Below are 17358 nucleotides of genomic sequence, written 5' to 3' on the forward strand. Positions count from 1 at the left end.
ATTTTTGCAAAACACAGATGGACATCTCTGCTCTGTGTGGTAATTTAGGCTGTTTTCCTTCAGGATGAGACTTTGGTTTGAAGAAGGGAAGGCACCTTCCAGTAACTCCAAGTATAACATGTAGGCCATTGAGGACAGTTAAAATCTATGCCTATCCCCAGGTTTTCCCTCTTTGGTAGCTGGAGAGGCTCTCTACTCAGCATTAGTCACAGCAGTGCCCAGGGTGGATGAGATTCCCAGTAGTAGTAGGAGCCCAGCATCACAGGGCTGAGTGCTGGCTCTGTCACCCCCACAGTGACAACTCTGAATTGCTTTCTGAAGGTAGACTTTTTCTCTTACTAGCAAGTATAGACTTCAGGTCTTCTTTCCAGGACTTAAGGGCATTCAGAGATCCCAGACTACTCTTTTAAACATTTGAGAGCTCTCATCAAACCTTAACAAATTGGCAAACCATTCTTAACACTGGTTTTCAAATGTAAGTCTAGCCCCAGGTCTTAGATCCCATGGAAAAAAAAAGCCCCCCAAAAAAGAGGCATTTGTATGATGTTTAGTATTTCCTGGGTCAGAAGTATCCCGTGTTCTTTCTAGCTCTGGGCCTGGCTTCCAAAAGTTCAGAAATATGTCAAGCTCAAAACAAACCTTGTTTACCTTTGATTCCCATTTTGTTTTCCTTAGACACTTAGTGCATTTTTTTTTTCTTATAACTGCTTGAATAGACAATCAAGAAACATTATTTTTAATTTTTTTTTTCACCCTAACTTTCCTGCAAACACTCTAATGATGCAGTGTGCACCTAGGAAAGATACTTTGATGATTTTTTATATGCTAAAAGTACATTTTTTCAAAGCAATGGAGATATTAGCTTTAGTTTCCTAGGCAAATTCTCTCTCAAGTAATTACATGCTGTCTACTGCATTCCTCTGCCACTTCAATTGGATATGGTGTTCATCCTCACCCTGTGCCCTACACTTGCATAGCTTTATCGAGTAATGTCAAATATTTGTTGTTCAACATCTCAACAGTGACCTCACTATAAGGGCAGTGATTAAATTAAGCTATGAGATAAGTAAAAATTAGTAGCATTTTCCTGTGGTATTCACCACCAAAAATGCTTTTTGGACCAAAACTTCCAGATGTGTTTCTAGTCATGACTAGGTAGTACAATAACTTTTGACATATATCAGCAACACAATTAATTACAGTTGCTTTCAAATGAGGAATATTTGATGTTGAGTTTGGTCCAGCAATATAAAGGGATCGCTGTGAGTCACCTCTACTGATACTTTAAACTGTGACCAGGGTTTTACAGTGGAAGCTGAGAAGTGATGTTGGTGGATGAATCAGAGTGTATTTTCTGTAAGTAGAGGAAGAAAATGATCAGGACCATAGAGCCCACAGCAAAAATCTGGGGCAGGGAAATGAGGGCTGCTCCCTTGGTGTAGAGTAGGTATGATCTGTTCATGTATGAGTAGAAGCAGCCCAGTACGTGACCACTAACTAATTCCTGGGAACTTTTCCATTACTCCCTGATAATCACAGCACTTCACAGGTTACTGCCAGAAGTAAGAGTCTTTTCCCCTCCTATATTTCAGTGCATTTGTTCAGTAATGGCAGAATTGGGAGCTGTGAAGAATGTGTCAGAATGGTAATTTCAGCTTTTCTTTAATTTACCACATTATAGGGAAAAAAAAAAGAAAAAACAAACCACAAAAAACAAACCCCTCTTAATTTGCATGGTCCTTTTCCTGGCAACTCCCAGCCTTTAACACATTCAATGTAGTGAACCAATACTGCTCCTACTTGCTTCCCCTGTAATTATACCACTTTGATTTCACCCACTCATATTATCCTCCTCTACTCTGCCATTGTGAGACTGCATCTGGAATATTGTGTCCAGTTCAAGAAGGACAGGGAGCTGTTGGAGAGAGTTCAGCACAGGGCCACCAAGACGATGAATGGAGTTGTGCATCTCCTTTATGATGAAAGGCTGAGGGAGCTGGGGCTCACATCACATAGATGCTGAAAAACTAAAATGAAGCATCTGACCTTATTATATATATTTTCTATAGTGGAAATGTCTTTGGTAGCTGTGGAATGCAGTGAGCTGTTACTTGGCTGAACAGCAGTGGCACAACTGGAAAGCAGTGAAAAATGCTCATGCTAGAGCGAGAACTGTAGCCTTTGATTCTGTCTTTATTCCCCTACCAGTCTTCAGATGTATTTATAGCTGGCCTGTTTTGTTTGATATCTCATGCTATTATGTGCACAGATTTATATTGCATTAATGTAACCAGTTGTTGTTGCTCCATGCCAAGAAAGAAACAGGCAGACGTTGGCCTGCATTTCCATAGTGGAGTTAGATGAGTGAGGAAGGTGAAGGTGGCTTTAGGGTAGAGAAAGGAAGGGATGTTTTTTGACTAAGAAATTCAGTTGCCTCTAAATTTTAAGGTCTGTGTGCTACCAGCTCAGCTGCCTGATTATGGTTGCTCGTATGCTTGGATCTCCAACTCTCCTAATAGCTTTCCTTCCTTCCTTCCTTCCTTCCTTCCTTCCTTCCTTCCTTCCTTCCTTCCTTCCTTCCTTCCTTCCTTCCTTCCTCCTTCCTTCCTTCCTTCCTTCCTTCCTTCCTTCCTTCCTTCCTTCCTTCCTTCCTTCCTTCCTTCCTTCCTTCCTTCCTTCCTTCCTTCGTCTTTCTTTCTGTCTCTCTCCTTCCTTCTTTTTTTTTTTTTTACTGGAAGAGATGCCAGAGCTCATCTTGGCCTTCTTAGTACACTAAGGACCTCAGAAACCAACCCAAGCAGCAGTTTTTGAACAGAGAACTAAGACAGAAAACTTACTTGAAGTGCATGTTCAGTTCAGAAATGTTCATTACCTTTTTTTTGCTTAATCTATTAAATTTACACAGCTTATTGATTCTGCTACTTTGAACTGAGTAGAACAAATGTTCTGATACTTGGAAGATTTTTTGTCTACTTAGATAATACAGGAAAAACCAAGGAAAACATATCAAAGAGTTTTTTGTTTGTTTTCTTGAGATGCACCATATCTCTTACACAGCAAACATTCAAAGTTTGTAAAACAGCTAAACTTCATCTATGTGTCCCCAGGTTTTTAGTATTTTTTAGATGTTCGCACAAATGGATTTCACAACTGCTTCACAATTGCTTCATGTTTCATATATCAAATGTCTTTTCAGTTTTTCTCAACTGTGGATTATAGAAATGTCCTGTAACTACCATTGTCTCTTGCCTGACAAACACCTGAAAAGTGATACTCTTTGTTTTGTGAAGAAGCCAAGGAATAGCTCTCATTTTTTTTCTTGTTGTTTTACATTTAGTGCAAACATTCACTTTTTGGGGACCAAAATTTTAAGTAGTTTTGTCTTTTTTTAATGATTATTTTTTTCCTGGTGGGCTCAGCCTGTTTTGATTTGGTTGTATGTTTATATGCATAGAGGTGGATGCTGAAAATCTTTCTTGAGCTTTGAATTCAAATTTCAATTCAAAGCTGGAGCAAGTCCTGTACTTTGCAATTTTTTCTTTGTTTCTTTTTGAGGGGAAACCTCTGAAAATGAGGTCTTTAGACTCTCACCATGTCCCTGGAAGTCACTGAGCTTGTGGAGCCCACAGGCCCTGCCCAATGGAACAGATCATTCTCTTGACATTGTATCTGGAGTGGAAAACTCCATACAGGTGTGTGGAGACGGTAGTAGAATAAGCAGTGGTTTTGCAGAAGTATATGATGAAAATCTGTGAAGGCCCCATTCCTACCAGGAGACAGTGTTGTGATCATCAGTGTGATTATCAGAAAGAAGCTCAAAGCTGATCCCCCAGTGATACTGGTAGAAGCCCCAAGATATAGCACTCGCTTGTCAGCAAGTGTGAATCTTGTGCCACTGCAGTGGGTGAGGATCCTGGGTTGTTGGCTGGCACTCAGTCAAGGTACTGGGAACATCCCTGGCCCTGCTGGAGGTCTCAGCACATGACACCAGGCCTGGTGAGGGAATGTGAAGAGGTCGTAGAGTGAGAGGAGATGCTGAGGCAGGGCTTCTCAGGGCAGCTGGCCAGCCCTGTCAGAAGAGCCTCTACTGCGTGCTTCTCCCTCTGACAATGCTACAATGTGGGGACAAAGGAAAATAAAACTGTAGCTGCTTTATCGGCAAAAAGATTGAGAACAACTTGGCTGGAGCTCGGGGCAGGAAGCAGAGAGAAAGACAGAAGTAGTATCTTAAGAACTGACATCTATGAATATTTTTCCTATCAATGTAACATTTCCTCTTTTGAGAGAGAAAACACCAAACCCACAGGTTTCAGGAGCAAAGTAAAAGGCCATTCTAGGTTCCCTGGTCACACTTGGGTCTCCCACTCTGCATGTCCTCTGTCAGACAGGATATACAGCAGTCGTCCTGCTGAGAGCCAGGGAGGGCAGAGCATGGCCATCAGACCAGGTTTGCCTTCTTCATGCTTGTCAGATGTGTGTGACTAATACTAGAAAAGAAAAAAATCACTGTGGTCCACCAAAAAGGAATGAGAAAGAAAAGTCCACATAGTAAGGGATGTTTTTTCTTCTACTATATCATAAAGAAGGATCTAGATACACTTTAAACCAAACAGTGGATCTGATTATTAATGTAGTTCAACTCTTTTTACATGTTAAAGACACCCAATGCATCAGGGCATCATGTGTAACATTAATAGCTTGGTCACTTTTCCGACATCCATGGGGTTCTGTAGGGATCTGGCCTGAACATATTCTATTACATGGCATCCTAAGAGCTGCAGTTCCACCGACATCTTTGGAATCCACAGACCTGTTTCAGAAACAGCAGTCTGTCTGTGTACACATGACTGACTGGGTGCAACTATATGGCTGTTGGCTACACGGTTCTCCTGAAGCTCTGCGATGGTGCCCTTGCATTAGACTCTACTTTTAAGAGCTCATTTGTCTGCCAAGTGTCACATCACATGGGGGATGCAAGGCCAGACCACTACTCACAGGGAGGATTATATGGGAGGTGCTAAGCACCGTTGATACAGGGATTTTCTCAAGGCAAGAGGAGCCTTCCTCTGCCTTAACAAAACTACAATAGAACAATATCCCAATATCGTTGCACAAAGTTGCTCTTGCATAGGCAGATCAAGACCATAGTCTCCTTGTACTTTGCTGAGGTCTGAGCTTTTCAGTCTATGTGAGCTTAGCTGCCTTCTGGCTCCCCTTTGGTACATGTTTAGAGACCTATCTCATAGTGGCACTGTTTTGCCAAGAGATCAAGTCTCCTAAAGTATGCCTCACTACAATCTAAATCCCAGGTTTTATTACAAGTACTGACTATCAGATGAGACATGAGAAAGTGAATTGGCTTGATGGTGGAGCGAAAATTTTTTTTTTTTTTTTTAAAATCGTTTACAAAATGGAGACTGAGGGGTGGGGAGGGAGGGGAGAATTAAGTTTAGAACTTGATTCCTCCATGCTCAACAGCCTCATTTACAGGAAGAATACAACAAATCTCTTGTTTTTGTGGCATAAGGGCTTTATACAGGTAAACATGTAGAGAATGTTGCCTGTAGTGTTTGCCCACATAGACCATAAAGAATCCGTGTGAGCGGGGGGAGCTAGTGCTGTTGTACAGTCCCGGTGGGGTCTGCTTTCCTCCTGCTTCCACCTGCCCCAGTGTCAGGGAGAGAGGCTGGTGGAGTCCTACTATTCCTGTGAAGCTGTCCAACGTGTTTATTCTGAGTACAGACACAGTGGTCTTCCATTTTGCAATTGCAGAAACAGGAATATCCTGTGGAGCTTTCCTCTCTTTCCTCCTTTCCCCACTGCCACTGCTTGGTATGGCTGTAGGGAATATAAATGGAACAGGAAATTTGACCGCGTCCAGAATCAATGTCATTGAAGACACGTCTTGTTTTAAAATCTAATTTTATATAACTGCTCTGTTATATAATATGCTTTTGTTTGTTGTCTTGATTTTTATCGAGGTAGTGTACATTCCCCTGGACCTTTTCACGAAGGAATGTTTATACCTGTGGGCAAGCTCTAATGGCAGTGAAAGGCTTGCATTCATGGGAACAGCATTTAGCAATTCATGGTTGCCAAGGTAAGCAGCAAAGGCATGCCCTCTGCCACTCCACTGCCTCTAAAAGAAACAGTCTCTAAGGTAACAGGCTAGCACCCCTTGAGGCCAAAAATCTTTAGCTTTTTAGACAGAAAAACACATTAAATAATACTAAGAAAAGCATGTTTTTGTCCAGACATTTTTTCTTCACAACAGAAAAGGGGCTCAAAGTGTTCTATTTTTGGTTCCACACAGGAATTTAATTCAGATGCTGCCCAGTGCATTGTGCACTCAACACCCCTTTGACAGTTTAGTTTCAGGGGCACATAGGACTAATGAGGCAAGGCATGACTGCAGTTGGAGGCTGGCGTCTCCCAGGCCTGTGACTGTTGTTCAAGTGAATAGGCAATTTCCGTGATTAGTTTGGAATTTGCAGCATTATCTGGATGGTTATTTGGCATGAGCCCTTTTTCCAGGATCACAGTCAATCTGAGAGACTGAGTCACCTGAAGAAAAGGTCTGCAGAGACAGCACTTGCTAGATGCTGCCCATGATGACACGGGAGAATGGGCTTCTCAACTTCATCTTGCTCTGCAGCCTTTTACCAACTTCTTTCATGTTACTATAGCAAAAGGGAGAAGTAGGTGAGTCATCACATTTTCTCAGTGCAAGTTTTAAACTGCGAGAAGAAACAAACAATTCAGGGCTGTTTTTAAAACTGACTTCTAATGAAAAGTAAAATGCAACAGTCAGATGACCTTTCTGCTGATGTTGGTGCATCAGAGGCCTATTGCATGCAGAAGACAACGTGCCTACATCATCTACATGACCTTCATATGACTCTAATGCCAGTACAATTTTCTGGATGTGAAGAAAAGCAAAAGAAGCATTTTCTGGAATATTTTTAAATCTAAATGACTCAAACTATTACAATTGCTTGACAACTATTATGACAATTCATGGACTGTAATGGAGTAATACAGGACCTGCAAGTTGTAATATATCTTTTTATATCTGGTGCAGTTACTGGAACTGAAACAAAGATCTTAGAGCTCTTCACAAGAGGGGAGATGCCTCCTGGAACCTTTTGTAACTTTTTCAACAGGCTTGATGCTGACATTAATACTTTTTTACTGAGAATAGAGGCTGACTGATAATCAGACCTTGCTGTTTTTTTCAGGTGTGCCTCACATTTCACTGAGTCTTTGGTAATAAACCTCACATTATTGAGCTGAACAGTCAAGTGAGAATAACAACTTGCCTGCTTCCAGTGTCACAGAAAGGATACCATCCTAATTGCATTCAAAGAAAGGACATATATCACTGAAAATCCAGTTCTCCATTTAGTTTCACTTAATGTTCTACAGACTAATTATGAAATAACCATGGACTTTCTAATGGTTCAAAGCATAATAACAGAAAAAAACGTTAAACAAGGCAATTAATTAGTTATGTCATCTACCCTTGAAACACTGACAGTGTGACAATTTGTTATTACACAGAAGATTCAAAGGCAAGCTAGGAAGTATCAGATTCAGAGTCAAAGGCAAGCTAGGAAGTATCCAGACACTCTTTTTCAGTTCAACACCTTGTCATGTCCACATTTTGATGCAGCACACATTCACCTACTGTTAGGTGAGATAAGTCCTGCTCTGTTTGAGACATAAATTGGCTGAGATGAACTCAACAAGAAGAGATTTGGTATTTGTTCATTGCATGTCTTGCTCTTTATTCACATCTTAGATGAACAAATAGGCTTAATTTTCATTTCAGGTAGGATGGAGACATGCAGCTGTCAGAGAAAATTGTGAGAAATGGTCTGTCTTTGGAAGAGTGTGCAGGCACATGAGCAGCCAACAACCCTATGTTCCCTCAGTTCTGGGTGGGTCTGAGAACAGTCTTTTTCTGCTGTTTTGTTAGCTAAGCAGCCCTGTGCTTAAGTTCAGTGGGACTGGATGTTGTAAACAATAGTTTAGTGTGCCTTGCATATGCCCGCAGCACTGAGTTTGACAGTTGGAGACACTACCAGCTGAAACATGATCAAATTGTGAAATGAGTCTGTTCAGGAAAACAGAAGCACTGCGCCTCTAAGTTCTTGCATATCCTCAGGAATATCTCTATAGATTTGACCGAAACATTTTAGAACTGTTCATCTTGAGGGGGATGTACAATATGCAAAAGTTCAATTTGGTACACTTTTAACCAATAGAAAATAAGTTCTTGAAGTGTGAGGTTTTACCAAGAGTAGTAATAAGGAACAGTGTTAGATTCATCTGTGAACTAGCAAATAGTAAGAGCTAAGGACTGAGTTATGAAAACCATCTTTTTAAAACACTGGCTTTAGTTTACTTCACTGAACTTAATGTTGATATTTTTGTTTACTCCATGAAGCAGGTTAACACAAGAACGCAGCTCTGTATCTATAATTATAAAATATTATTTGATGTCTAAGCTGTCATTATTGGCTGAACAGTCTGAGCTCTTTTATTTTCTTCTTTTCCCAAAGAACCAGTGTGCTGTTACTGCGAAAGGACAGAACCTTGGGAAACTTAAAGTGCAAACTGATTGCTCATACTTTGACAATGTGGATTATAAAGCCTGTCTTTCAACAGCTATAAAATACTCACATTCCCATGTTAGAAAGGTGAAAATATGTAACTGTCATTTGCTTAACAAGTCATAACTGTAACTGGAAAATTTATGTTTCATCTGACTTAATTACCATCACACTTGTCTTTCTCTCCAATCCCTATTTGTTGATCAGTACTTTGCAGGCACAGTATACACTTGCATTTATATTCCAATACAGACATAATCTGACATCTGAGGGACTGATCCAAAATTCAATGAGGTCACTAGAAAGGCTCCTTGCTAAGTATCAATCTATCTCTCTGGAGCTCTCTGAGCAAGACCTTTCCTCACTATGTATTCCCTAGATTTCAGTCACTGCTCCCAGAGTAGGTACAGGGACTGCATTACTGAGATGTTTTTTTCACATTGAGGTTTTAGTCATCCATTTAGCAAAAAGATGACTGATGATTGAATTTCAAACCTACAGTGTTTTATACAGAAGCTGGATAGCTGAGCTTTTAGGGTATTCTTCCTCTAAGATTTAAACTTATCCAGTGCTCAAATATTTTTGTCCCCAGATGTTGGCAAGTTCACTTTAGTTTGTGTTTCCAGTTTGGACATACGTTGGAGAATCCTGACTCTTATCCAAACCTTATCTGAGTGAGTCAAATGTCTTGATACTGCAAAATTGGAGAGGAAGCCATCTGAATGTAAGAATTTCTTGACAAATTCCCAATGTTTCTGGTCCCAGTTGGCACTACCACAGTTTCAACTTCTCTTTTGTAATGTTAAAATTTACTTCTGTGTCTATCCCAGATCTATAAGCACAAAAGTAAAAGCATTTCAGGAAGCAAGGAAAACTCTGAAAAGTACTGATTGCAAAAACAGACAAAGATCTTTTATTTGTCTTGAACTACTTTGTCCACCTCAAGATGTTAAAACCCAGACCATGAATGCAGACCAGTGTAGTGACATGTAATGGTATAGGTATTAGCATAAGGAAAATAACCTTGAATTATGTTATCAAGGATGGATTAATTGTATTTACTAGATACCAGTAGATACTCATGAAGAGGGAGAAAAATCATTTTCTCAGACCAGTGTATTTATGGCTGGACTGAAGTCCAACTTCTGAAGGATTTCTCTAAAAAATGCTTGTATAGACCATAATTTTTTTGTCTCCTTATGGCTTAAAACAATTTGATTGTGTAAATGGATGTAAAATAGTGACTTTTTTCCTCAATCACATGTATGACTGATAAGTGCTTATTTCTGTGTGCTGCCACTTGCTCCACCACAAGAACATGCATGATTTTTAGAAATTATTTGCTTCTTATGGTGCTTTCCTGGCATTTGAGTTTCTCAAGATTTCCCTCATTTTCTGCAGTAATATCTTACTACAACTGGAACAAGTTTAGAGGTGATGATAAATGAGCCAGGAAGAGCCTTACCTTGTTTTCAAGCCAAGAAACATCTCACTAACCTGACATCTAAAACCATCAGCATCCTTTTGCTTTTAAACTGAGGAAAAGTGATGGGAAGTCACTGAAAGACAGTAAATGGGAGCCACTCTTAAATGCTAACCTGACTTTAAATAGTGTTTTGACAACACACAGAAAACGATTTTGAAACTTATGGGACTTCTGCAGGAATTGGTGCAAATACAATGAAAATTGTGATGTTTACATAATCTATAAATAAAACATATATATATATATATCTATAAATAAACAATGAATTCATTGATAGACACATATCTGCAGATATATATAAACATGCAAAAGTCAGAGAAAACAAAAGTGTTTATCAAGGCCACTTTCCCAAAATGATATTTACGAGAAACAGTCAAATGTTTAACAGAAAGGAGCCAATTTCTTTCATTTGTAACTAACATTTTTTAAGACAGTGAGTTAGATCCTACAAAGACTCTAGGGACACTCAGATAACATTTTCTAGAGTTAAAAATATAGCCTAATGCAGACAGAAACACAGTTTGACACTGTATGTGTGAAATTGTCCACATCTGCATGTACGTGCTTGCTTTTTCACTCAAGACACAACATCTTCTCTGAAAAAAGTGACTTTATTATCACATATAATAGAAAGATGACTCTTGATAAATTGGGGTGGAAAAATATCAACCTCAAGCATTTGAGGAGGCTGAGGAAATGATATATACTATGGTTCTTAAACTTTCTCGGGGTTATTTTTTGACAGTTCATCCAAAATTAATGGAAATGACTCTTTGGTGTTTGAGTTCAAAGCAAAAGTCTCTTTCTCTTCTTTAGGATCTACTACCTATAAAATGCCAACATTTCCATTTCTAATCTTCAAAGAAAATTATAGCTGATGAGGTAATGCAAAAAGCTTTATTAGCCTCATTTCTACGGACATAGTATTAACTAAAGTCCATTTCCTTGTAGACATAGTAATATCTTTATACTAATAGTATAAAAATAATCTTATTTTTGTTGAAATACACTGGTGAGGGAATCACCAGCCATAGAGGTGTAGCAAGACTTGAAAAACTTAGATAATTTAATGAGAAATTAAAAAGTCTGCTCTGAGATTTGAGGAATCCAAAGTTAATGACCTGTAATCCTCAAAAATTACTTACACTTCCCACAACATTGACAAAGAAGACAAATATGTTTTGAAAGTTACACAATCCCACACCCCCAGTTTTCCACCACAGGGAAAATCACTGAGCTAATACTGAGCTGCACTGAATAATTTCCCCCTGTTTTAAACAGAGGACACAACCACTGGTACTGGGGTAGGTATGGCTTTATTCATCTAGATGTTAGTTAATATCTATGACCTCTAGCCTTCTGTCACTGTCTTCTTGAAACCACTTATAATAGATTGCCTGGTAGATGATTTAGGGATAATGAACCTCTTTGAGAAGCTATGCAACTGGGTGTCCCAGCTCACCCTCAGCAATGTCCCTGAGTGCTCTTCCCTTTCTCAGCACTCTATTTCCTCTCCCTGTGCCAGTCTCCAGGACATGTTGCCTCTGCATTCTTGGCACATGTAGGTCTCCATGCAAGAACCTCTACCCCAGCCTGGCAGTGAAGTATTTTCCAGATGCAGACAGACAAATGTAGTTTTGACACCATACTAAGTGTGGGTATAAAAATACACTTGAAGGGTTATGTCAAAAAAAAAAAGTTGGGTGGGCATTCCTTAGTTTGAGGTCAGATGAGCATATGAACAAGAACTTGGTTGCACTGATATGCTATGTATGTTGGAATAAAATGGTTTAGGGAAGGTGTCAGAGGACCAGTGCTACGGGAAACTAATCTACAGGTGTAGTGCTTTTCAACAATTGGGATTGTTCACCTGCTACAATGCAAAACAAATATGAATTATGAATATGAGATACTTTTACAATGTCAAGAAAAGGTGGAAGTTTAGGTTTATGTTACGAGGAATGTGATTTTTAAGATGGCAAGGTAAGAGAATTCTTTGCTTAAGTCTTAGTTACAATAGTGAAACCCAGTTTCTTTACCCTCTTCTCCACATCATGTTTTCTAATCTTATAATTTTTACTGGTCCTTTCCAAACTCTCGCGTTAAAAGAAACTGGGTTTGTTTAGTCTAGAAAACAGAAGACTTAGGAGGACCATGTTAACGTAATCCTCCAATGCATAAAATATTATAGAGGACAATGTACATTTGCTCACCTTTTCTCTTCGGGAAGGAGAAGAAGAGATCTGCTTAATTTTTGACAAAGAAAGAAATTAGACTTCAGGTGAAAACGTTTTTTTGAGTTATTGTTGTACTTGAACAGATGCTGTGGAGCATCCTTCATGCAAGCATTTCTAAGAGCAGTCGTAGAGAAACATCTGTGATGCATGGACTTCATCCTGCTTTGCTGCTGGAAGACAGGCTGGGAGCTCCCTTTTAGGCATTTTGGAAGACCTGCTTCTTCTACAGCTGAAGAGGACTTTAGCACAACAATTACTATCAAGTAGCTTATATGCAAAGTAAGTTATGGACTAGATTTTTTAGAGCTGTTTTGTAGCTATTGCACTGATCTTTGCTCTTCTGCTTCATCTTTGTAAATGTTTGCATGCTTACATAATTGAGTGTATTGAATTAAGTAATAACAAGTACTTGTGGTAAGAATTCATCCAGATTTTTAACAGTGCAGCTATTACGTGGAAGAGTTTTCAAGGTAACTTATTTTTACCTGCAAGTTCAAAAGCCAGAAAGAGTGTGAGTTACTTTGGTTTAAAATCTTAAGTCTATAGCAATAAAAACTTTGTGTTATACTCCTTCATCTTCTCTTTGTTAGTAATTTGGATTTTGTCAGGGTATGGAAAATAGCTGAAAAATTCTCTTCTTGTATAGTTTCTAGCATTAAAATTGTTCTAACTATTTTTTTTAACAATTATTCTAACATCCATGGGATGGGAATTCTCATTAAGTGCCTGCAATTAAACTCAGAAATGAAAATATAAACTATACCTTTTTTATATGATATATATGAGGGTGAATATCACTTCCAGTCACTGAGAAATATTAAGAATGAGAAAATTCTGTACTTTCTACTGGTATTATATAGTCAACTTTGAGGAAGGCATGCTGGAAAGGATTTGGAAAGGTGTGTTTTGTTTTCCAGTGGACTGCTAGTGCTTTGGTTGGTTAGATAGGGGACATATATCCTGGAGATGACAGACTGTACACCAGGATTCACAGATTAGGCAGGAGTTAAGTTTATGCCTGCAAGAGGTTTGCAATATTTGGAGACTTTCATAATTATTGAGTATAAAAGCACCTTTTCTGGGGCTAATGCCAACAGAGAAATACAGATTAGCTTGAACCATTTGGCCTGGGAAGCTTACAAAGTGCTTGCCAGGCTTTAAAAATCCTTATCAGTAAGTTTTCTAATATCAGGAAGGAAAACTCTTAATCATTAAATGGGGATTTTAGTTTTCTAGGCACTATCAGTAAACACCTACTCCTGAGTGTTTAGGCTTTACACCTTGGTTGGTGATAAGTGACTTTCACAAGACCTGTGTGACTACCTACTTCCACTTGCATCACAGTAAGGGGAGGCTTACCTTTGGTTTTAATGAGCCCTGTACAAGGCTGATTTAAGGATCTTCCATAAACTTTTTTTTCTTGGCATTGGCTCTCTATATAAATTTTTTGCACAGCCTCCCAATGCCTTTCTTATGATTTGGATGCTTTGACCCAGATCAAGGAAATCAACTGAACTGTTGCAACTAACCCTACTCAGCATAGAGTCAGGTCTCTGATGTTTTTTATGTGTCAGGCCAAAGCTAATGTGGCTGAGACAACTGGAGGCCTATCAGAGCATCACTCCGAGTTTCTCAATCCCCTCTCACCAGCTCAGGTGGCTAGAGAAAGCTAACTCTTGCACAGAAGTGACTGAGATTGAAATTACTCTACTGGGATGAAAGACAAACTAATGGGAGAAGGTCTCTGTCATACCAAGTTCTTATCAACTCAAAGTTATTAAAAAAGACCATGACTTTTGATTTTTGTGTTTATAAGAAGGAATGGAGCACAGGCAGCTGCTCTCTCTTCTGAACCATTTAACCTTTTAGAAACTGTCAGGAATCATGCATATAGGGATGTGCTCAGCTGACATTTGAACAACCACTTATGGCTAATTAGGAGTAAGAGTTGAGAGAGCTAGAGGTTAAAATTAGAAGTGCCAGAGGCTATGGATATGTCCGCAATGTAACTCAGTTGCTTAGTTTTTTCTCAGGCTCTGGACCTGTCTTCATTTTTTCCATAAATACCAGGAGTCCTGTCCACTTGTTCAGCTCTATACAGCTTTCCTGTATTACTCTAGCAAACTCATGCACTCAGATACCCTCACACAAACTCATCCCATGCATTAATTTGACATCACTAGAGCAGCAGGCTGGAATGTTCTGAAAGGTCACAACATAAAATAATTATATCTTAGAGTCATGGGGGCTTCTTTTCAGCTACAGAAGAGACAGCAGATGAGTTACTGCACATTGTAGCCCCAAGCAGAATGGATACAAGTCACCCTGTGCTACATAGTTTAGGATTGCTCCCTTGGAGGAAGTCTGGAATAACGTGAGTGTAGCTGGTACTTCAGAGATAAAATGGATTGTTCCTAAACCAGGGAAGAAATAGAGGTATTTTAAAGAATTCTTAGAATAATGAGGAAGACCTAAGGAGAAAAATTATTTTTACAATCTGTTCAGACAATAAAAGTAATGATGAATGAAAATCACACTAGCTGGATAAAAGCTCATTCTACTTCTGCCAATACTTCATTATAACATGTCTCAGCTAAGCCTCAAATAGTGTTTTGCTCTACTATAATTCCCGCATTCGGTTACCAGTGAAATATATCTATTGCTGATGGCAAGCGTCTGGTCTTTGAAATCGTGCACTGTGCCTGGTTTTATATCATTTAGTCAGAAAAAGTCATTATTTAACTTTATTTTACAAGTATTCTGACAGATCAAGGACAACTCTTTTTATTTTGCTGTTCAGAGGTCAGATGAGTCCCTTACAGATTCTTTGGCATCCAAAAACCAGGAGTTCAATATCTTTACTCCTTGAGCAGGATGATATGCATTGAAGGCTCAGCCCTCCTTCCTTCTCTGTATCCCAAGTTGCTAGAGAGAGAAGAGGCAGAACAATTCCTCAAACCAGCTCCAAGCTTTGCTCCAGAGACACTCTAGCAATGATTGATTGTACTGTTCTGGGAGGAAATGAGGAATACTTTTTCTGTCTTTTATTGAACCTTCCTTTCAGAAAAAGGCAAGGACCTGGGAGATGAAAGATCTCAAACTTTAGACCCCTTACGGCCAGTACACAGCAGAGCCTCTTCAGCATGATACCACTTGGGATATGCCACCAGCTATAGGAAGCAACAGACATAAGGAAGTGAAGGATCCATTCCACATGCAGAAGAAATCATGTGCATTTTCACTAAACTCTGAATCTGAGGCTAACATAAACCCTTCAAATTCTAGAGGAAGAGCAGTGCAAAAAAAAGAAGTGATGTTTTAAATTTACTTCACTCCCAGGAAAGCACATAAGAAGCACCACATCCTCAGACTCTTCTTGGTGCATATCCTCCACATGATAGTTTGGATTTTTTTTTTTATATTGGCCACTATCAAAATGCTGTGACAGAAAAAAAAAAAACCCAAAAAAAGAGAGAACTCTCAAACTATTTCAAAGGGTCTTGTAGTGATAAAAGTTTTAGTACTACACTAAATATTATGCCTGGTAGTTCCTTTTAGATGTAGTAGATATGAATAGTTGTGTGCAAAATGGCTTTCATTAGTCATCAGTTTGCCTCTAAAGTAAAAAATAATCCAGTTACTCAAAATCTATTCTAAACAATGTTCCTAAGCTAACAGTAGTAAAAATCAATTCTACAGATTCTCCCTGGTTTGGTTTTCATTGTAGGAATCTTGATTTATGTGTATTTTGGTTTAAAATGCTGTAGTCCTTGTTCAAGAAGGCTTTTCTTCCTCTTTGAGGAGCTAACTTTCTCGCAGAGTGCATGCATAAATATTTACATATATTAGGCACAGCGAGGATCTGTGAACTAGTCTTATTTTAGTTTAGTTTCATTTAGTTTTGTTTTGGGTTACTTTGTGGGTTTTTTTTCAATTTTACTTGATTTTCATTTTATTTTTAGCTTCTTGTGCTTCTGCATGAAAGCAATTCCAAACAGACCAAAATTGCTGTGATGAGTGTCTCATTTGGAGAAAGTAAGTAGAGCTGAAACGTGCATAAGTTCATTCAATGATCAAGGGACACTCTGCACTGCCACTGCTTTCCTTGTGCCCTCTTTCTCACCTTTCTTGAGTGTCTACTGTGAGACATCCTGAAAGAGAAATCTCCATCCACCACTCCCTTGATATTGATACAAAGGCAGCTTCACCTCTGCCCAGATTCTTCCCTTTCCTTGGTAACCATGAAAACACAACATCCATCTTTCTCTCTCTCTCACTGTCTTTGGACCTTAAGCCAGGTAAGAGTATGAGCTATAAATTGAAGTGAAATATACAGCTGGGTAAATAAAGTGAAACGAAAGGGAGGAAAGGGAAATGTGTTTCCTATCACAGAGTTTAAAAAACAGACTTGGCACACAAGGGGATAAAACAAAACAGGAAACGAGATTCTAGATATAAATTAAACTTTTTCACCCTGAACCTTTTTAGATAGCCCAGGAGTAATAAGAACGTGTGTTTTTTGGCCCAGCAAAGCAAGCATTCCAACACTAAATGGCTTCCTGTTCAACATGTTCAAAGCCTGAGACTGTTTTTGGGGGTTGGTTAGAAATATGTGTGAAGTATGCACTTTTACTTCAGGCCAAATCAAATGTTTTTAATTTCTCCCCATCGCCTCCCCCATCAATTAAAAAAAAAAAAAACAACAAAGTTTTCTCCTTTGCTGAGGAAGTTCAATGATTAGTCTTTGGTTAATATCCAAACATTCACACTTCTTAGTAAAGATACTTAAAAGGAACTGGTCAATGTCATTCTGCACTGGCATTTGAAGCTGTTGAGTGGTAATGAGTAGATGAACACAAGAGCTCAAGACCTTGGCCCCATGCAAAGACAGGGAAACAGAGAACATTTGAGGGTGCAAAGTGTGCTACAGTGTTTTCCCCCATTGGTGTCAATTTCACAAATTGTTGATCTGTTTTCTTCTTCTAACACATCTGCCTCAAATGTTATTTGGTAGTGCATG

General features: G+C 39.0%; 1 long non-coding RNA gene across 2 annotated transcripts in view; it reads left to right on the forward strand.

The window, feature by feature from the left end:
• LOC133624964 (uncharacterized) overlaps positions 1–17358 on the forward strand; it is a 56642-nt gene that overhangs the window by 28596 nt on the left and 10688 nt on the right. For both annotated transcript variants that reach the window (XR_009818226.1, XR_009818227.1), the window contains exons 3-4: positions 12422–12617; positions 16301–16373. This is a non-coding gene — a long non-coding RNA (uncharacterized LOC133624964). The remainder of the gene's footprint in view (positions 1–12421; positions 12618–16300; positions 16374–17358) is intronic.

This window comes from Colius striatus, chromosome 2 (genome assembly GCF_028858725.1).
Source record: "Colius striatus isolate bColStr4 chromosome 2, bColStr4.1.hap1, whole genome shotgun sequence".
Classification (NCBI taxonomy): Eukaryota; Metazoa; Chordata; class Aves; order Coliiformes; family Coliidae; genus Colius; species Colius striatus.